General features: G+C 43.4%; 2 long non-coding RNA genes across 2 annotated transcripts in view; one reads left to right on the top strand and one right to left on the bottom strand.

Moving 5' to 3' along the window:
- Nucleotides 1-12,937: 12,937 nt before the first annotated feature.
- LOC130112385 (uncharacterized) lies at nt 12,938-20,857 on the top strand. The gene is made up of 3 exons (XR_008810239.1): nt 12,938-13,087; nt 19,872-20,025; nt 20,566-20,857. It is a non-coding gene; the product is annotated as an uncharacterized LOC130112385 (long non-coding RNA).
- Nucleotides 20,454-21,811, bottom strand: part of LOC130112384 (uncharacterized) — a 3,663-nt gene continuing 2,305 nt past the window's right edge. The window contains exons 2-3 of the long non-coding RNA XR_008810238.1: nt 20,956-21,036; nt 20,454-20,651 (exon numbers count right to left, since the gene is read on the bottom strand). This is a non-coding gene — a long non-coding RNA (uncharacterized LOC130112384). The remainder of the gene's footprint in view (nt 20,652-20,955; nt 21,037-21,811) is intronic.

The raw sequence follows: 21,811 nt of genomic DNA, 5'->3' as shown, positions 1-21,811 counted from the left end.
CTTTTTCTGGCCATTTTGAGCGTTTAATTGACCCCACAAATGTGATGCTCCAGAAACTCAATCTGCTCAAAGGAAGGTCAGTTTTGTAGCTTCTGTAACGAGCTAAACTGTTTTCAGATGTGTGAACATGATTGCACAAGGGTTTTCTAATCATCAATTAGCCTTCTGAGCCAATGAGCAAACACATTGTACCATTAGAACACTGGAGTGATAGTTGCTTGAAATGGGCCTCTGTACACCTATGTAGATATTGCACCAAAAACCAGACATTTGCAGCTAGAATAGTCATTTACCACATTAGCAATGTATAGAGTGTATTTCTTTAAAGTTAAGACTAGTTTAAAGTTATCTTCATTGAACAGTACAGTGCTTTTCCTTCAAAAATATGGACATTTCAATGTGATCCCAAACTTTTGAACGGTAGTGTACATTTGCATTTGGGCATGGGGTGCATTAACTGTCTTGGGTACAAAGTTTGAGGGGGTTTTATTTTATATCACAACAAACAGGAGCTCGTTTTGGCTACACACGATGGTCCACAATTGTATTTGATATGGCTCCCAGTGGTGTCCCTTTATCTATCGCGGGGGTTTGCTCAAAAGGTTGAAATGCCAACGTGAAGTCGTGCACTTTAGGATTTTGGTCAACGATGTGCAGCCAACATAGATGAGATAATAAAAGATAAGATACTTTCTTGTCATTGTGTACACACAACGAAATTTCGTTTGGTGGCTCTCAGGCCAGCAACACTAGACAAGGTAAATGATAAAAAAAAAGAAGATAAAAAAACAAGAACAAACAACATTTAGTATAAATAAGTGAGGTAGCAAAAATGATGATAAGACAATAAAAGATAGCAGCGGCTTTTAAAGTTCAAAATAGTGCATGAGATTATTGCACGTTGTTGTCCATATTGCAGCGGCTTTGGTACCAGTTAGTCCTCAGCAGCTATAGGCAGGTGTGTGTGTGTGTTTGGGGGGGGGGGGGGGTGGAGGCTACAGCGCTGGGGAAGAAGCTGTTCCTCAGCCTGTAAATCCGGGTTTTGATGGTGCGGTATGTTTTCCCCGATGGCAAGGGAACGAACAGACAGTGACCTGGGTGTGTTGCATCTTTGCTGATGTTGCTGGCTTTCCTCTGTAGGCGGCCAGCATACGCAGCATCCAGGTTCGGGAGCACAGCTCCCACAATCCTCTGTGCTGTCTTTACCACCCGGGCCAAGCCCTTCCTGTTCTCTGCTGTGCAGCTGGCATACCACAGTGTGACACATTGACAGAGGATGCTTTCTATTGTACTTCTGTAAAAGTTGACCAGCAGCTGAGAGGGGAGACCGGCTTGTTTACATTTCCTGAGGAAGAAAAGCCTCTGTTGTGCTTTCTTCACCAGGTGGGAGGTGTTGAGTGACCATGTGAGTTCTTTGGTTATGTGAATTCCCAGGAATTTGATGTTATCCACAATAGGCACCTCTTCATCGTTTATGTGCAGTGGGGGTGGGGTGGTCTTCCTGGATCTCCTGAAGTCCACAATGATCTCCTTTGTTTTACTGGTGTTCAGAACCAGCTTATTATCTGAACACCACCCAGCCAGTTGTTGGACTTCCTCTCTGTAGTGTGTCTCCCCGTTGTTGGTTATGAGTCCCACTATAGTGGTGTCATCAGCAAACTTCACTATAGTGTTGGAGGAGTGAATGGGGGTACAATCGTGGGTGAAAAGGGTGAAGAGGGCTGGACTGAGCACACAGCCCTGCGGCACACCTGTGTTCAGGATGAGGGTTGAAGATGTATGGTTACCTATCCTGACATTTTGTGGTCTGTGAGTGAGGAAGTCCATGAACAGAGTGAGGTGGTTAATCCTAGGTTGCTGAGTTTGTGTACCAGTTTATGGGGGATTATTGCATTGAAAGCGGCACTGAAGTCAATAAAAAGCATCCTGACATATGTGTTTGGATGCTCCAGGTGGGACAGGGCTGTATGAAGTGTAATTGAGACTGCGTCCCCCGTAGATCTGTTCCCCCGATAGGCAAATTGGTGGCTGTCCAGATCTGTGGGGATGATGTGAGAGAGTATAATCCTCTCAAAGCACTTCATAATAGCTAGGGTCAGGGCAACTGGGCGATAGTCATTGAGGCAGTTGACTGCTGTCTTCTTGGGTACAGGTACAATGGTGGTGGATTTAAGGCAGGTGGGGACTACAGCCTATTGTAAGGAGAGGTTGAAGATGTCGGTGAACACCCCTGTTAGTTGGTCAGTGCATGTCTTCAGTGTCCAGCCCGACACACTGTCTGGTCCTGCCACTTTGGAGATATCGATTCTGCTCAGACTGGATTTTACCTGATGGTGCTGTATGACGAGTGCATGCTCCTCCTTGGGCAGGGTCATTGGCGCCCTCACTCCACTGAGCTGCATTTCAAAGCGTGCAAAGAACTGGTTAAACATGTCTGGGAGTGCACTGTCATGGGTGATGTGTGGGGTGCTGCATTTGTAATCAATTGTTTTTAATACCTCTCCACATGCTGCGTGGTTTGTTATGTGTTAAGTGCCCCTCAATGCAATACTTGTACCTGCGTTTAACCTCTCTAATGCCCTATTTCAAGTCCCTCTGAACATTTTTGTAGGCCAGCATGTCACCTGTCCTGAAGGCAGCATCTCGAGCCCTGAACAGAGACCGCACATTCCTGTCCAGCCATGGCTTCTGGTTCGGAAATACCTTGATGGTTTTGGTGGTTAGCACTGTCCCAGTACAGAAATGAATGTAGGCCAGGACGGCTGAAATGTATTCCTCTAAGTCTGCTCCCTGTGCAAACACTTCCCAGTCTGTGCTTCCAAAGCAGTCCTGCAGGCGTGAGTGTAAATGACCCATATAATTTTGTCATAATATTTTTTATTATTATTGATTTGTATGGTGCTCATTATTGATTTGTATTTGGTGCCTAAAGTACAGTCCTGATTTATATTAACAGCGAATTACACTTCCTTTTGTTATGTGACCTTTATTTGAAAAACTCTGGTCTCCCATGATGCTGTGCGCTGCTGCGAGAAAACGGCAGAACAAAACTGAAAGTTGGACAAGATGGTCATGTTCGCTATGCACAGAACGAATTCACAACTTATAATTCATTGATCATCATCGTTTATTTAGCACCTAGCTGGAAGGCGAACAGGTATGAGTGCCGATTGACTGTTTGATTCGAATTTCGTTATGTTTTTATTTACAATGTGTTCTTTGTGATTTGGAGATCGCTAATGATAAGCTAATGCTAGCTAGTGCTATGCACCCCGTATTGGTGGCTAGCTATGGGGGAAACGTGGTTGCACATATAATTGAATGATGGTTTATGTACATGCTTCAGCTCTTATGGTGGTTCTATGGTGTGTCTACGGTGTGACTAGTAAAATGCTGCAATAAATGGTCCGATACCGCACCATGGACCCATCAGTCATTATTGGAGTGCATCGTCTGAATAAAGTCCGGCTGGAATGCTACAGTAAGAGCTAGCCTCTTCATCAACCCCGCCACCACGCTGCCAGAGGTCTATGAGGACGAGCCACGGAGCTAAGTTGGCTACTAGTCTACAAGGGACAATTCATCGGGCGTCTTGGCGCCATTTCATCGGGCAAGTCGGCGCCATTTTACGGGTCTTCTAGACAAAGGAACTCTACTCTCACCAGGCAGCTGGCTTGAAGGTTTGGTGTGACGGTCAGACTCTAAAGGTATGGAACATTTCATTGATTGATAAGGAACAATTCATCTTCACTGAGAACATTGATAAACATATGGTTTGAGAAGAAAAGGTTTAAGAAGAAAAAGACATCAACAACAATGGACATTTATTGAATTTGATGTTTCTCAATGTGAAGCTGATGGGACTTTATAGAACAAATAAGTTCACACAAAGTAACAAGTGAATCAAGTGACTTTGTTTATTGACTGTTATTATTATTACTATCCATTTACTGATCATCCTTCCTGTTGACTGTGAAAAAAAGGGGGGGAATTTTTAATGCATGATTTATACAGTCTGAATGGTAACTGAATGTTGTATTCAGTGGAGAGATTGATATTATAACCGTGCAGTCAGTAATATAACAGTCAGCCTACAGTAATAGGCTCTAGTCCTCTAAGCAGTCTGTAGCTATACCAGGTTCTCTGCTCCTCTCTTCGGGTAGTCTATGGGCTATAGTAAAGGCAAACAATTCATTACATCACATTTATCATGGCAGAATTGAATATGACCGAAACAGAGAATCCTGCCCCACAGTCAGAGCTAGAGAATCAGATAAATAGACTACAGCTTAAAATTAGTAAACTACAAGAGGCTCTCAACGAAACGCTAGAGACTACCGAGATAGAACACTTAGAGAAGGAAATTCAAACTAAGGAAGAAACACTAAGTAGCCTCCAAAGTCAACTTGAAGAACAAAATGGGGATAGCCTCCGACGCTCGACTCGAGTGAAGATCTCGACTCCTAAAATGCGTGAACTGCAACAAGAGGAGGTGAGGAAGAAGGAGAGAAAGCTCCTCTCAGCGTACGAAAAATGGAAGAGTCGAGCTCGTGAGTCAAGAGAGCGGCTAAAGAAAGACCTCAAGGAAACTGAGCTGGCATCTCTGCTTGATACTTTGGAGAAGGATAAAGAGGCTGTGTTGAACACCTATAATGACATACGAGGTCACTTCACACCCTCAGCCGAAATGAGAAGCCGTGTTGATGCATGTGAGGCAGCTACAACAGAGATTAAGAAAATCGCCTACGAGAGGATTGTAGACATCGATTTAGATTTTGATGCAGAACAAGCACAACGACGTCTCAAGGAGCTACTCAAGGGCGGCTATGCGCATTCAATCTATGGATCCACTATCTCAAGAGTGTCAAAGTCAGTCCACAGCCACGAAGACAGCACTTTAACAGTCAAACATGTGGACGCGGCAGCAGAGCTTGCAGCAAAGGAAGCGGAGTTCGAAGGGTTGCTTGAAGAAGATAAGCAAAGGGAGAAGATACAACGTTTGGAGGAGCAACAAAGGACACTAGAGGAGCAACGAAGGACGCTAGAGGAGCAACAAAGGTGGCAGCTTGAAGTTGAAAAACGCGCTCTTGAACGTCTACAGGCAGAAAAGGACTTAAGGGCTGCACGGGCCAGACTTCAAGTCTATAACCAGGGAACATCACAGGGCGGCAGTGTCCACTCTAATGATCCTGAAAGAAATCTTCACGGCTCCCCAGCTACCAGCAACCAAACCCTCAATATAACGGCATCGTCACCTGACGTAAACGTGTCGTCCCTCGCCCGGGCCCTCCAAGATAGTATAGCCCTGAATAGACTTCCAGTGCCAGAGCCATCGGTATTTAATGGCGACCCCATTCAGTTCATTGAGTGGAGAACTTCATTCATGTCACTCATTGACTCAAAGGCCATCTCCTCAGCAGACAAGCTTTACTACTTGAGGAAATATGTAGGCGGCCCAGCTCGTAAGACACTGGAAGGGACCTTCTATAGAAACGACGGCGAGTCTTACAAGGACGCATAGAGCAAACTGAATCACCGATACGGACAGGCCTTCGTCATACAGAGAGCCTTCAGAGACAGGCTCACAAGGTGGCCAAAAATCCAACCAAGGGATGCAGAGGGACTTAGAGACTTTTCCGACTTCTTGAACGCCTTCCAAGACGCAATGTCTCATGTGAAGAGCCTCGAAATATTGAACGACTGTGAAGAGAACATGAAGCTGGTCCACAAACTGCCAGACTGGGCAGCATCTCGATGGAACAGGAAGTCTACGGAAGCCTTGGACAGGAATCAAGAATTCCCCAACTTCACGGACTTCACCACCTTCATAGCAAAGGAGGCAGTGATCGCATGCAATCCGATCACCTCACCTTATGCCTTACGCAACTCCGAGTCTAGCACAGCAAAACTGAATAACAGGGACCCTAAGAGGAACAAGGCGAGTGTTCTGAGTACGCAAACTGAAACGGACAGTGACAAGCAAAAGCCAGCCAGCGGAAAGGAAAAACCCCCCTGTGCGTTCTGCCAAGACAGTCAACACGGGCTACATGCATGTCCCAAGTTCATCGCCAAGACTCTGGAGGAGAGAAGAGAATTCGTGAAAGAGAACAAGCTCTGCTATGGCTGCACCAAACCCGGCCATAGCGCGAAGGACTGTCGACATAGACATAGCTGCAACACCTGCAAAGGCAAACACCCCACCTGTCTTCACAATGACAACCACGTGAAAAGGGGACCGTCTGCAGCTCGGGAAAACACTCCCCCAAGCAACGCTAATGAATCAGAAGCTGCCGCGACTGCAATGTCACATGCCGTCACGACTGGACAGTCTACCAACACATCGATGATTGTGCCCGTATGGGTGTCGTCCAAGAACAACTCAGGAACAGAAAAACTTGTCTACGCCCTGCTGGATACACAGAGTGACACCACATTCGTCGACCAGGAAGTGAGCAGCGCTCTAAAGGCAGAGTCCTGTCCAGTGAAACTGAAGTTAACGACAATGATAGGACGTGACACTATCGTGAAAAGCCAACGAATCTCGGGGCTTCGTGTGCGCGGTTACAGATCTTCCCTCCACATCGACCTTCCTCCTGCCTACGCTAAGGACGGTATACCGGTGAACCGCGCCCAAATTCCTACAAGTGAAACAGCCAGACAATGGAATCATCTCTCCGCAGTCATAGACGAGATTCCACCGCTGCAAGATTGTGATATTGGTCTTTTAATAGGATACAAATGTGCGAGGGCAATGGCACCAAGAGACGTAATAGCAGGAGGAAATGAAGAGCTTACGCAATCCGAACCGACCTTGGATGGAGCATCGCGGGTTGCTCTTCACCGTGCCTTGACACTCCAAGCGTGGCGAGACAGTGTTTCCGGGTAGCTGTGAAGGAGCTCCCGCCAGTCACCACTGCAGATGCTATTCGCATTCTGGAGTCCGACTTCAAAGATGCCAAGGAGGATGAAAAGACGGTGTCCCAGGAAGATATCTTGTTCCTGGACAAACTCAAAAACGGCATCCAGAAGAACAGTCAAGGTCACTACGAAATCCCCTACCTTTTAAGGAGAGACCCAACCTACCTGACAACAAACAGCTTGCCATCGTTCGTCTCAGCAATCTGAAGAGGAAGCTGTCAAAGGATGAAAGATACAAAGAACAGTACATCAAGTTCATGGAGGATGTCATAGAAAAGGGTGACGCAGAGGAAGTACATGATGATGGGAAGGAAGGAGAAAAATTGTACATACCTCATCATGGTGTCTACCACGCCAAGAAGCCAGACAAATTGCGCGTGGTATTCGACTGCTCTGCCAAGTACAAGGGAACCAGTCTAAACGATCATCTGCTCACCGGACCCGACTTGATGAACAATCTCAATGGTGTTCTCCTTCGCTTCCGACTGCATTCTACTGCGTTGATGTGCGACATAGAAAAGATGTTTCACCAATTCCACGTGAGCGAGACGGATCAGGATTACCTGCGCTTCCTGTGGTGGAAGAAAGGAGATCTCAGCACGCAACCTCAAGAGTACCGAATGAGGGTGCATATATTTGGTGCTGCCTCATCGCCTGGTTGCACAAACTATGGCTTCAAGTACCTGGCTACTGAGAACAGAGACCTATACCCCCTAGGTTCACAGTTCATTCTGAGAGACTTTTATGTCGATGACGGTGTCGCAAGTATGGACAGTACAGAGATGGCTATTCAGCTCGCTCGAGAAGCCAGAGAACTTTGTGCCCTGGGTGGCCTTAGACTCCACAAATTTGTGTCCAACGACAGAGCTGTAATAGAAAACATACCGTCATCTGAACGTGCATCAGAAATCAAAGATCTTAACCTTACCTTGGATGACCTACCTTCAGAAAGAGCGTTGGGGATCCATGGCACATCGAGTCAGACTGCTTGAAGTTCAGCGTCAATCTCAAGGATCAACCTGCAACACGCCGAGGTATACTGTCTACGGTTGCCTCCTTGTATGACCCCCTAGGGTTTGTCGCCCCATTCTTGCTCATCGGAAAGGGAGTACTGCAGGAAATGTGCAGACATGGAACGGGTTGGGATGATCCTCTGACTGATGAACTTCGCCCACGGTGGGAGAGATGGAAAAATGACCTTACCAACATGGAGAAGATAGACATTCCCCGGAGCTATGCACCTGCAAACTTTGGGAGGGTCACCAGACAGGAGTTACACCACTTCTCCGATGCAAGCACGACTGGCTACGGACAGTGTTCATATCTGAGGCTCAGAAATGAAGAAGATGATCTGCCTAGAAATGAATGGAGGTTGGGTAGAGTTTTAGAGACTGTAGTAGATAGAGATGGACTGGTTAGGAGGGTGAAGATCTGTCTAGGGGATAGAAACCTAGGCAAAAAAGGTGAACAGCTCACCAAGCAGACAGTGCTTGAACGGCCAGTTCAAAAAACTGGTCTTGTTACTAGATAGTGACTAGTTAGTTACTAACTAACACATGCCTTGCATCTCTTGAGATGCGTTTTTTATTTTGTTTTAAAATACTTGACAATCCTTTCCCACGATACTTATGGTTTATGGTAATTTTGAGTTGAGAAATCATTTGTTTTTGCTTATGCTTGATTTTCTATATTCGAAACATTAATGATTTGGTGGGAGTGTAAATGACCCATATAATTTTGTCATAATATTTTTTATTATTATTGATTTGTATGGTGCTCATTATTGATTTGTATTTGGTGCCTAAAGTACAGTCCTGATTGATATTAACAGCGAATTACACTTCCTTTTGTTATGTGACCTTTATTTGAAAAACTGGTCTCCCATGATGCTGTGCGCTGCTGCGAGAAAACGGCAGAACAAAACTGAAAGTTGGACACGATGGTCATGTTCGCTATGCACAGAACGAATTCACAACTTATAATTAATTGATCATCATCATTTATTTAGCACCTAGCTGGAAGGCGAACAGGTATGAGTGCCGATTGACTGTTTGATTCGAATTTCGTTATGTTTTTATTTACAATGTGTTCTTTGTGATTTGGAGATCGCTAATGATAAGCTAATGCTAGCTAGTGCTATGCACCCCGTATTGGTGGCTAGCTATGGGGGAAACGTGGTTGCACATATAATTGAATGATTGTTTTATGTATATGCTTTCAGCTCTTAAGGTGGTTCTATGGTGTGTCTACGGTGTGACTAGTAAAATGCTGCAATAAATGGTCTGATACCGCACCATGGACCCATCAGTCATTATTGGAGTGCATCGTCTGAATAAAGTCCGGCTGGAATGCTACAGTGAGGTGGCTTCCTCACTCCAAACTTGGACAGTTTTAACAGCTGGTCCTGTTCTGCAGATTAGAGGTTTATAGGATGGAGTCATTACCAGTGAGATGTGGTCTGATAAGCCGAGGTGTGAAAATGGTGCAGCTTTGTATGCTCCCGGGATGTTGGTGTAAACTTGGTCCAGAATATTTTTGTCTCTGGTTGGGAAGTTGATATTCTTGTGGAGTTTGGGCAGCACTGTCTTTAGTTCTGAGTGGTTAACGTCTCCTACCACAATCTCAGTTCCTTCAGGATGTGAATTCAGCTGGTTGTTGATAGTTCCGTGCAGTTCCTCCAGTGCTATCTTAGCGTTAGCATGTGATGGTATGTAAACGGCTTTGATTAAGATGGCAGAAAACTCCCCCAGCATGTAAAATGTCCTGCAAAGAAAATGTCGATAGTAGACGAGATCGACTTGAAAGGCTATTTTCAAAATAATTTGGATGTCATACTCCTAATGTAAATGGGTCCATGTAGAGTTGAAAATATGGACAATGTCATGCAATTTGCTCCTTTTAACTATTGGTTTTTGCACTATTAACAAATGAATTAGTACGAATATTTGGTCAGGGGCAGTCAGTGATGCTAGGTTGTTACATTACACAAGACCTATTCTCTGGTCCGTTCAGCTTTGTGCAGCTATATTTGGACCTATTGCTTTAGGCCAATACCAGAGTTGGTATAACCAGGACTAAAATGTGTCATATGTCTTTTGTATTAATATATTTTCCACCACCAGTGTATCTCCTCACCCTTTGAGAGTGCTCTTTGCAGTGGTCTACTCTGTGAGAGTTGCAGAGGTGGAAAGTAATACATTACAACTACCCTTGTTACAGTATTTTAGCAAAATTTTCACGATAACTGCACTTTCAGTATAATAAAATCATAGTACTTTTACTTTGAGTTTATTTATAATAAAGTGTTCTGCTTTGCTATTTTCATATGGGCTAAAAGAAGAATTACTTTAAATAAGTCTTACGTTTTACAAATGCTGGGTGTTTTTGGAGATTTACATTGCCAAAGTAAATTTGGTTTGTTCATACAGTGTTTTTGTCCAGATTGTTTCCAATGATATAGATTATGTTTGCTAAAGGATATTTCCATATTATTAGAGCAACAACTGTTTGTATGTAGACATGAAAAGAAAAGTACCTCACAAAGTAATTTCTGAAATATCTCTTGAGCCCATTTATCCAGGCTTGGGACCGCCACTAAGAATGCACTGGCTTGTGCATCCTCAGTGGCTGGGTTTTCTCTTGAGTAATACCTGTGAAAAAAACATGAATACACTTGTGTGTGTGTGTGTTTGTGTGTATGTCTGTGTGTACATGCGTGTGTGCATGAGTGTGTGCATGCGTGTATGTGTGCACAGGCTTCTGTCTAGTATCAGGCTCTGATGCAAATGGAGTACCTGGACAGCTTTATCAATGATTCTCTTCAGTTGTACCCAATCATCCCATGGCTTGAGTGTGTTGCCAAGTCAAACGGTGGCTTACTGATTCCAGAAGACACGGCTGTTGTAATACCCACATAGGTCTGGCACCGGGATCCAGATGTATGGTCCAACCCAGATGAGTTCAAACCTGAGAGGGATGCATGAATGTCAAACAAAGTTGAATCAGTTCATTTGGATACAACGTTTATCGACAGATACGTTTCATCACTCATCTAAGTGATCTCTGGCTGGTATATATTCGTCTTCATGGATATATACCAAGTCCAGTTGCACTTGATTCAACTCCTTTGAATGACCTCAGACTTATCATCAAATTCAAGAACATTTTTGGACATCCAGGATTTGATGTTGGTGAGGCAAGCTGTGAGATTTAATAGGGTGCTAGGATCAGTGGGTTTTAGTGGCATGTATAAATGAGTGTCATCAGCATAAAAATGGTAGAGCACATGGTGATTTTGAATGACCTGGCCAAGGGGCAGCATGTATGTATACAGAGAAGAGAAGGGGGCCAAGAACTGAGCCTTGAGAGACACCACAACTCAACTGAGCCACTGAGGAGGTGGAGTTACCCAGAACAACAAAAAAAGTTCTGTTGGTGAGGTAAGAGTGTAATAAGTTAAGAGCCGAGCCCTTGATCCCAACCCAAGTCACTAAGCGATGTAGGAGGATGTTGTGATCAACCATGTCAAAGGCAGCACTTAAGTCCAAAAGAACTCAAATTGAGCAGTCACCTCTGTCTGCATTCAGCAGTAGATCATTAGTGACCTTAACTAGAGCTGTCTCAGTACTATGAAGTGCTCTAAAACCAGACTGGAAACTATTAAAAACAGTATTTGTGTTCATAAAAGAAATCAAATGTGTAGAAATTACTCTCTCCAGAACCTTAGATAAAAAAGACAATTTGGAGATTGGCCTGTAGTTACTTAGGAACAGGGGGTCTAAATTAGGTTTCTTCAGCAATGAGTGAATGATGGCATGCTTAAAACTGTCTGGAAAAGAACCAGAGGCCAGAGAATTATTAAGAATTTGAAGAATAATGGGGCCGACAGTGGAAAATACCTCCTTGAGTATCTTAGTGGGAATGATGTCTAGGATGCAGGAGGAGGAGCTCATATTGGAGACTGTAGTCTCCAACACTGAAATTGTAATTGGTTGAAATAGGCAGAATTAACATGGGAAATGGAACGAAAAGAGCCTGGCTGGATATGGGCCCTAATATTCTCCACCTTGTTTAAAAAAATGAATGAGAAATTTTTCGTACAGCTCAACATCAGCTTCAAAAAGAGAAGTGGAGGGACCATTAATGACAAGAACACAGGGTGACGTACAAGAGTGGAGGAAAGTGCACACAGGTGGACTATATCTTATGTAGAAGGCGTGATCTGAAATGGATTGAAGACTGCAAGGTGGTGACAGGGGAGAATGTAGCTAGGCAGCATCGGATGGTGGTCTGTAGGATGACTTTGGAGACCAAGAAGAGGAAGCCAGTGAAGGCAGAGCCAAGGATCAAATGGTGGAAGTTGAAGAAGGAAGACTGTTGTGTGGAATTCAAGGAGGAGTTAAGACAGACACTGGGTGGTAGTGAAGAGTTGCTGGATGGCTGGGCAAGCACTGCAGAAATAGTGAGGGAGACAGCTAGGAAGATACTTGGAGTGTCATCAGGACAGAGAAAGGAAGACAAGGAGACTTGGTGGTGGAATGAGGAAGTATAGCAAAGCATACAGAGGAAGAGGTTGGCAAAGAAGAAGTGGGATAGGCAGCGAGATGAAGAAAGTAGACAGGAGTACAAGGAGATGCAGCATAAAGCAGAGAGAGAGGTGGCAAAGAAAAGGTGTATGGTGAGTTGTTTGAGAGGATAGACACTAAGGAAGGAGAAAAGGACTTGTAACGATTGGCTAGACAGTGGGACCGAGCTAGGAAGGATGTGCAGTAGGTTAGGGCGATCAAGGATAGAGATGGAAATGTGCTGATAAGTGAGAAGGGGGTGCTGAGAATGTGAAAGGAGTATTTTGAGGGGTTGGTTAATGAAGAAAATGAGAGAGAGAGAGAAGGTTGGATGATGTGGGGCTATTGATTCAGGAAGTGCAGTGGATTAGCAAAGGAGGAAGTGAGGGCAGCTATGAATAGGACGAAGAGTGGAAAGGCAGTTGGTCCCGATGACATACCTGTGGAGGCATGGAAATGTTTAGGAGAGATGGCAGTGGAATTTTTAACTAGATTGTTTAACACAATCTTGAAAAATGAGAGGATGCCCGAGGAGCGGAGAAGAAGCATATTGGTACCAATTCTGAAGAATAAGGACGATGAGCAGAACTGCAGCAACTATAGAGGTATAAAGCTGATCAGCCACAGCATGAAGATATGGGAAAAAGCAATAGATGCTGGGTTAAGAAGGGAGGTGACGATTAGCGAGCAGCAGTATGGTTTCATGCCACGAAAGAACACCACAGATGCAATGTTTGCTTTAAGAATGTTTACTGAGAAGTATAGAGAAGGCCCGAAGGAGTTACAGTGTGTCTTGTGGATTTAGAGAAAACATATGACAGGGTCCCGAGAAAGAAGGCGTGGTATTGTACGAGGAAGCTGGGAGTTGCAGAGAAGTATGTAGGAGTGCTGTGTTACGGGTTGTGCAGGAGGACCCAGGTGACCACACGGGAGGCAGAGGACTCTTAGTAATGTTTAATGAAAATAAACAAGGGAAAAAATAGTCGGGGAGAGGGAAATGCGGGATGTGCTCAGGTAGTTTTGTTTGTGGGGTGTGTGTGTGAATACGCTATGTATAGTGACAGGCGGTATTACGTGTTAGTGTAAATTATCCTAAGTGTGTGTAAAATGTGAACGGGGCGTTGTGTCAGTGTGCATGTACCAGCCAAAGTATCAAGTCCGAGGGCAAAGGGGAATCGAGGAGTCGTCCGAGTTCAAAGCCAAAGTGGTAGTCCGAGTTCAAAGTCTAAGCGGTAGTCCGAGGAGGGAGGGAGGGAGGGAGGGAAGGAAGGACGGAAGTGAGCCAGCTCTGCGCAACAGGTCAGAGGTATTCTATGGGAAGATCTGGCAATGAGTTTGAGAGAAGGCCAGGTTCTTGTAGGGGTAGAAGTGATTGCAGATGGGGAACAGCTGGAGATGATTGTAGATGGGGCCCAGCCGAGGGAATGAGTGACCGGGGAAAAGCAGAGCTGTGCTGCCAGTCTGCCAGCAGATGGCATCAGTGGCGCCGTAGGGCGTGCCGTGCCCGTTGGGAAGTGCTGGGGACCTCAGGGTCTGAGTCCAGTGATGGGGAATGTGAACGCGCCCCAGCTCTGGTGGTGAGGAGTGGATGCTCAGGCGAAGCCGAGCACCGTGGAGGTCCAGAGGGAACGGAAGAGAAAGGTTGCGGGGGTTGTGAGGGTGAAACCGTAACATGGTACAGGATATTTATGAGGGAAGTGTGACAATGGTGAGGTGTGCGGTTGGAATGACAGATGGGTTCAAGGTGGAGGTGGAATTACATCAAGGATCGGCTCTGAGCCCTTTCTTGTTTGCAATGGTGATGGACAGGTTGATGGACGAGATCAGGCAGGAGTCTCCGTGGACTATAATGTTTGCGGATGACATAATGATCTGAGCGAGAGTAGGGTGCAGGTTGAGGAAAGCCTGGAGAGTTGGAGGTATGCACTGGAGAGAAGAGGAATGAAAGTCAGTAGGAGCAAGACAGAAAACCTATGCATGAATGAGAGAGAGGACAGTGAAATGGTGAGGGTGCAAGGAGTAGAGGTGAAGAAGGCATATGAGTTTAAATACTTGGGGTCAACTGTCCAAAGTAACGGGGAGTGCAGAAGAGAGGTGAAGAAGAGAGTGCAGGCAGGGTGGAGTGGGTGGAGAAGAGTGTCAGGAGTGATTTGTGACAGAAGGGTACCAGCAAGAGTTAAAGGGAAGGTTTACAAGATGGTTGTGAGACCAGCTATGTTATATGGTTTGGAGACAGCGGCACTGACGAAAAGACAGAAGGTGGAGGTGGCAAAGTTGAAGATGCTAAGATTTTCATTGGGAGTGATGAAGAAGGCCAGGATTAGGAATGATTATATTAGAGGGACTACTCAGGTCAGTGGCAGAACTAGAGTTTTTTTTTACATGGGGTGGCCAAGGCTATTCAGGGGGGTCCATGATATCATGACAGAAAATGAATGTGTAGGCTAACCCTAACCAGGCATCTTAGAATCATTAATGCCATTATTGTTGATTAGAGGTGTATGAATGAAGAAATGTGCTATCATTTACCTTTATTTAACCACGTTAGTCCCATTGAGATTAAAATCTCTTTTTCAAGAGAGACCTGGCTGTTGTGTATAAGTCACAACAGTGTGACTGTAGTCTAGGACACTGCAGCTTTAAGTTTTACTACAGCCGGTTTACGGCAGTCGATTTACGGCAGTAACACGGGACGTGGTTGATGCTATTGTGTACGTGTATGTGACGTTTACTGTGGCAGCAATAAACAGTTTGATTCAAAGTCGTGGTCCGAGTTTTGCTGGACACAACACTGGCCAAGAATGGCAGCAGTTCATCAGTTTCAGCACATACTCACCCGAAGACAACTATTGATAGCCAGTGTCTCCACCTAGGAACTGCAGCTCAATTTCTTCCTCTCTTTCTCTCTCTCTCTCCCCAACACAGTACTGTACTCGCATACTGTATTGGGGAGACTAGGGTCACAGTTTTCATGGATACACAATCTGGGTCTATGTCTTGAACATTCAAAATGTTTTCAGAAAATAAAGATCAGGCATCAATGAGATAAGATAACAATTGATTTGTGTGTGACATTTAACAGTTTATTTATGAAAGTGCTTTGACATACCAAGTATGAACAACTTGTTAAGTCAACAATGGTTTTGTCTGCCTGACTGAAAACACAAGATATGCATGGACAAAATATTTAAACAGAAATGGACTGGAAATAAACTTTTCTTTGCCATTAGTTATACAGGGGTACAAGTTATAAAGCTTGTGCAGGAGGCAAAAAAGATTTTACAGCATTGACAAGAAAAAAAGTCAAACAATGTCCATAACAGTGCACATAAAACACAAATCTTGCCTTATATCAGTGCACGCATCATAACCTTAAGATTATTTCCGAGTCCAGACTATGTTTTACAAGGCAATTGATGATCATTTTTGAGAGACCTGTTTATTAACCTTTACAATGATGTCCAACTTGTAAGGATCATGCATATGTGGAATGAGCCATGTATCTGCATGCCCACCTAACATCAGTTCATCTTTGAGCTGCTGCTGAGGATAGAGCTCTTGCCCCACAAGATTATTTCTGTAGTCTAGACCATGTTTTTCAGGGCAATCCATTATCATTTTTGAGTGGAAGATCCATACACAGCCACAACAGCTTGGCGCCTCCTCCTCATGCTGGTCACCAACCTGGTCACAAGAGTCTAGACCTTAACCCAATTAAACACACTGGGATCAGCTTGGACATGCTGTCCATATTAAAGTGACCAACACAATCATGCTTGCTGACCTGCAAAGAATCCTGGTTGAGGAATGGAATGCCATCCCACAGCAATGTGTGACCAGGTTGGTGACCAGCATGAGGAGTAGGTGCCAGGCTGTTGTGGCAGCGAATGGATCTTCCACCTGAAGTTGAGGCTCCTGATGGTGTATTAAATGAATAAAGTGTAAGTTCGGAAAAAAAACGATACCAACAGTAGAATACACTGCTAAGCATTGGCAGAGTGCTACCCACATTAACAGCTGTGCTGCTCATTCCACATATGCATGATCCTTACAAGCTGGACATCATTGTAAAGGTTGACAAAACAGGTTTTCCAATAATATGAAATACAAAGCCAATTAACACTGTAACATAGGCATAATTGACCAAACACAAATGTTTATATTATTTTGAGATTATATTATCAACTTTTCTTTGTTGGTATCATGTTTATGTACATACATATTATATATTGACTTTTTTAGGCCATCATTTTAGAGTGTACTGTACTAGCCAGTAGGACTACACAGTGCAGGTTTTATAACCAGAGGGGACCGCCAAAGTGCCAAATTTTCATAGGTCTTTAAAACAGCATAATTCTGCGGTTCTTGTGAGAACTGGCAAAATGTTTCACAAACTCATCCATGTTAAGGGAGCGTGCCGTCCTTGACTCAACACTGAGAATTCTGAGGTGACTTAACCTGCCATCAGCCATTGTTGTCCTAAGGTGGGTTTTAATCAGTTTTAAAGCTGAGAAGCTTCTCTCGCAGGAAGCACTGCTGACTGGTATAACAACAGAAATCTTACAAGTCGAAATAGCTCTTTACAGACCTCTTTGTATGGTTCTAGAAACACAACAAAGTCAAGGAGTGTAGACAGTCTGTCCATTCCACTTTTCTCTCTCCTTTCAAAAAGCCGCTTGGTTTGATGAACCTCGTGTTTGAGGTCCTCTAAATCTGACTCAAAAGTCTGAGCAAAGGCAAACAGAGGCTCCTCACTCAAGAATGTTGTGCTCTTTGGGTTGAGAGACTGGACCCCTTGCATTATCTCACAATTCGTCTTTGAAAAACGCCTCTGCAGCTCAGCTGTGACACAGTCAAGCACCTGATAAAAGATAGTCCTTTGGAATCTCTCATCATCCCTTTGGTCACTATTTTTCTGTCCTACAATGCTCATCATAAATGAGTCGTGGAATCTTGAGCTTGTAGTAGGCTGTCTGTTACAGCCTGTTTGAAACCTTATTTTGCAGTGATCTGCAATCTCTTTGACCTCTTTCCACAAGTCCCCAAAGTAACCCTCACTTCTGCAGTCGTGTAATGTGTCTTTCAGGGCATCTACTAGATCCACAGCCCTTGCTAGGTCAAGAGAGCTGGATTGGAGCATGTCAGAAAGACATTTGACATCACCTAGTACTTTACAAAAGGTAACTAAAAGCCCTATGAAGTGTAAATCTATCTGACAAAGAAGGCCCTTTGCCTCCACTGATCTATCGCCACTATTTTCAGGTGCAATATCCTGTAGCAGTCTCAGAACTGCTGGAAGCCTGTCCCTCAGATTGTGGCATGCCATGTATCTGCATGCCCACCTAGTATCAGTTAGTCTTTGTAGTTCCCTGGGCTGCTGCTGAGGATAGAGCTCTTTCTGAACAGCAAGCCACTTGAGATGCACATATGAGCCAGATACAAAATTATAAAGCTTCTGCAGAAGAGAAAAAAGTTAACTGCCTTAGGCACAGATTTTATAGTGTCAACAGGAACTAAGTTCAAGCAATGGGCATTGTAATGACCTACTTTTCACTCTCACAGATGATAACACCGTTTCTGAATTAGCCGTGGAACTTCGGCGTGTTTATTTCGCTCCATGCATAACGTGCACATAATCCGACTGACCCTCGTCTACCTTCCCGCTCCCGTGGCTGCTCTGTTTACTATCCCATAATTCCTTGTGTCCTTAAAGGTGTATTCCCCTAATACTGAACATCACAGGCATTACAGTGCATATACAAAGCAAATCTTGCACTACTTTTAATCCGTGCAGCCACACCAGAATGCTTACCACTCATGACCAAAGCACCATCATACTCTTGCCCCACAAGATTATTTCTGTAGTCTAGTCCATGTTTTTCAAGGCAATCAATAATCATTTCTGAGAGACCTGCAGCATCTAAGCTTTCAGTGGACTTAAAAAGCTCTTGTGGATGGTCCCGTTGTAATAGTATCTCACAACTTAAGACATTTGTTCCTTTTTCTTCAAATCTTTTGTTTCATCTGCCGTTACACTGAACACTTCACTTGATTTCGCTTCTCTCATTATTTCACTTTGAACCATCTCAGCTGTCTCAAGAACTTCATTCTGTATTAGGTGGCTTGTGTACTTGGAATTGCCAGTTTCATTCATCCTCTTCTCTATGAGAGGTTATGCTTTGCTATTTCTTCTATGATTGTTAAAAAATTGCCCTTGTTGTGAGAGTCATCATCAGACTCTTGATGACCTCTCTGCGCTATATTTTGAGTGGCAGTTAATAGGAGCACATCTGCAATAGTTTTCATGTAAGTACAGTTTTCCTCAACTTTCTTTTTACAGTCCTCATTTATGCTATCCATGATTGAGGAGTTGCTTTCTCTGCCCCTTTTATGTTGATTCCATGCATACATTGGATTAATATGATGCTCTGCCGCAGAATGTAGCTTAAAACCAGAATCTTTGAACAGTGTCTTTTTCCAGTTACAAAAGCCTGAGGTTGATGTGAAGGCAGATTGAGGTGTATTTGGCAAGAAGAAAAGAGGAAGGCCAAAGAGGAGGTTCATGGATGTGGTGAGGGAGGACATGCAGGTGGCTGGTGTGACAGAGGAAGATGCAGAGGACAGGAAGAAATGGAAATGGATGATCCGCCGTGGCGACCCCTAACAGGAGCAGCCGAAAGTAGTAGTAGTAGCAGAGATTATTGAGCATGCATCAAGACATTTTTCCTCTCATGATGTTGGATGGCAGCACCTTTGCATTGCTGAGACAGGTGGAAACTTTCGTCCGCCGTTGCTCCGCTTCCGGGTCCGTGATGTTTTTTTATGTAAAGAGGGAACAACCATCCCTGAACTGGGGGGGGGGGGTATCTTACAATGCTGTGGCTGCAAACATTCCCAAATCCTCTGTGAACAATACATGGCCACTGAAACTCTAGTTAATGGTCACACACCCATATTTGCATATGAAACTGATCATTGGTTTCGGTCGTTATGCAACATATCTGTCCAGGTGAACTGATTCAACCTTCTTTGATTTTCTTACCTGGATTATTGAGCATGCATCCGGACGTTGTTATGCAACTGTATTGTTGAAAAGCGTGGGGATACCTACAGTCAGTTTAGACTGAAGAGGTCACTTAGATGAGTGATGAAATGTATCTGCCAATGAATGTTGTATCCAGATGAACCGATTCAACTTCATTTGATTTTCTTACCTGGATTATTGAGCATGCATAAAGATATGCATGCATGTATTGTGTTTACATTGTATGTGTGGCATCACAATCAATATCCCATGCCAATGGGAAAGAATCCACACAGGTATTTCTATGCTGTACTCCTCATTGGGTTGTTATTTTCAGTTTAAGTGCATTTTGTTTATATCTCCAGGTTCAGCAAGGAGACCATCAACCCATACACATACATGCCTTTCAGAGCAGGGCTGAGAAACTGCCTTGGGATGCAGTTTGTTTTGGTCTTGATTAAGCTAGCAACCGTGGACATCCTGCAAAGGTTCAGTTTCTTTGTGTGTGAAGAGACAGAGGTGAGAACAAAAGTGTTTAGCCTTATCCTGTTGATTATTTATTTGCTAATGGTCTAGTCTTATCTGGTGGGTCATTGTGCTCTGCTTTTTAAATTGAGATTGTGCGAGTTACATAAGTAAGTAGAGCGCTTGTCAGGGCAAAGCTCAAGTCATTCATTGGCACAAAACTTTGAAATAGAGTCTGACTATATACTTTATAACTCATTCAAAAATCGACTATAATAAAACCATAAAAGAATACTATGGTATGTCCTGTAGCTGTTTTCATCACGTTAATAGAAAGTGTTCCTATTGTATACCAATATTACAACAGAAATGCTGATGGGCATAATGTTTGTAATGTGATGGCGAAAAAAACACAGGAAACAGTCAGTTTAAGCTTTACTAGTTTATTTTCTAAATGATACAAAACAATACAGTAAGCCTTTAGTAGGATTAAAAAAAATCAATATTTCAAGAAACTATTACTCTGTCTGCTATATGTATAAAGTGTGCAAGTTCCATTTGTTTTATTTTCCTTCATGTGACATTTCCTGCCAGGTCCCCTTTGAGATGGACATCCAGGGCCTGCTCGCACCAAAACGACCAATCACACTAAAGCTTCTTCCACGTCCTGACTCTTCAAACTAGGAAGCCAGCAAGAAGAGTAAAGATGACAATCATTTAGATGTTCTGTCTGTCTGTGTCTCTCGTATTCACAAACACATTCCTCTGTGGTAAATTCTAATGCATTTCACTATTCAGCCGAATGGATTTGTAAAAATGCAACGATGAAAAGACATACGAAATATGAGTAAAGAAAAGTGGCTACAATACAATAAATTTAAATGCTCATGTTTTCTCAATTTTAGCTTGCCTTATAACTGTGCATCAACTGCAATTCTACATTCTTTATTCTTGCTGTTGGAATAAAGTTGTTGCTTTACTCACCTTTTTGGCAACACTTATCCCAAAACCTTGCAATTTATGTATGACCAAGATTCAAGCATGATCTTGGCCTTTGTAGGATTACTGTAAAAGATAAAGTATAAAGTAAATATTTCTACTTGACAAATCACTCTGTTGATTGATATGCATGTTATGTTCAAGCCCATTTATTGTCACGCCTTAACGGTGGCTGTGACAAACCGATGCAAAATGAGCATACTTGCGTTGTAAACAATCATGTTGCAATGTTGGCGTTTATGATTCTAAAGTTCTCTTCATTAAGTTTTGTCACAAAAGAAGAATGTAGTAGCAGACATGAATGCAGAGAGGCACATTAATTAGACTTTTTTTCCACTTTTCGAAAAGCAGAGTGAATAGTTTCTTTGTAAATTGTGTGTGTTTGGTAGGGAGACTTGCCAAATCTCTAACATGTCTACTTGACTCGCCATGCCTATTTTTTTATGAGGGGAAGTCTCCACCTCTCTGAAGACATGTCTTTTAGCCTATATTTGTTATTTGGGATAAAAACTGAAAATGAAGTAGTAGTAATGCCACTTTCATTTTACCATGGGGCTATACATCTAGATATAAACAAACTTTTTTTTAAAGTCAGAGTAATGTCTTTATCGGTATATGATTAGGCTGTTTGCATTTCAACACGCTTAATGAAAATGACATAAAGGGGAGCTTTGCCAAATGATATTTAATTTCAAAAGTGAAATGAAATGGCAGCATGTACATCATATAGTACGTACTGCCACTTTGAATCAGAATATAATTTGTGATTTTTTTATGTAAAACATTCTTGATCTTTATAACAATAATCATTGCATCTTTACACAAATCTTCACACAAAATT

This window comes from Lampris incognitus, chromosome 5 (assembly GCF_029633865.1).
Source record: "Lampris incognitus isolate fLamInc1 chromosome 5, fLamInc1.hap2, whole genome shotgun sequence".
Lineage (NCBI taxonomy): Eukaryota > Metazoa > Chordata > Actinopteri > Lampriformes > Lampridae > Lampris > Lampris incognitus.
This window is presented reverse-complemented; position numbering and strand designations above follow the sequence as displayed.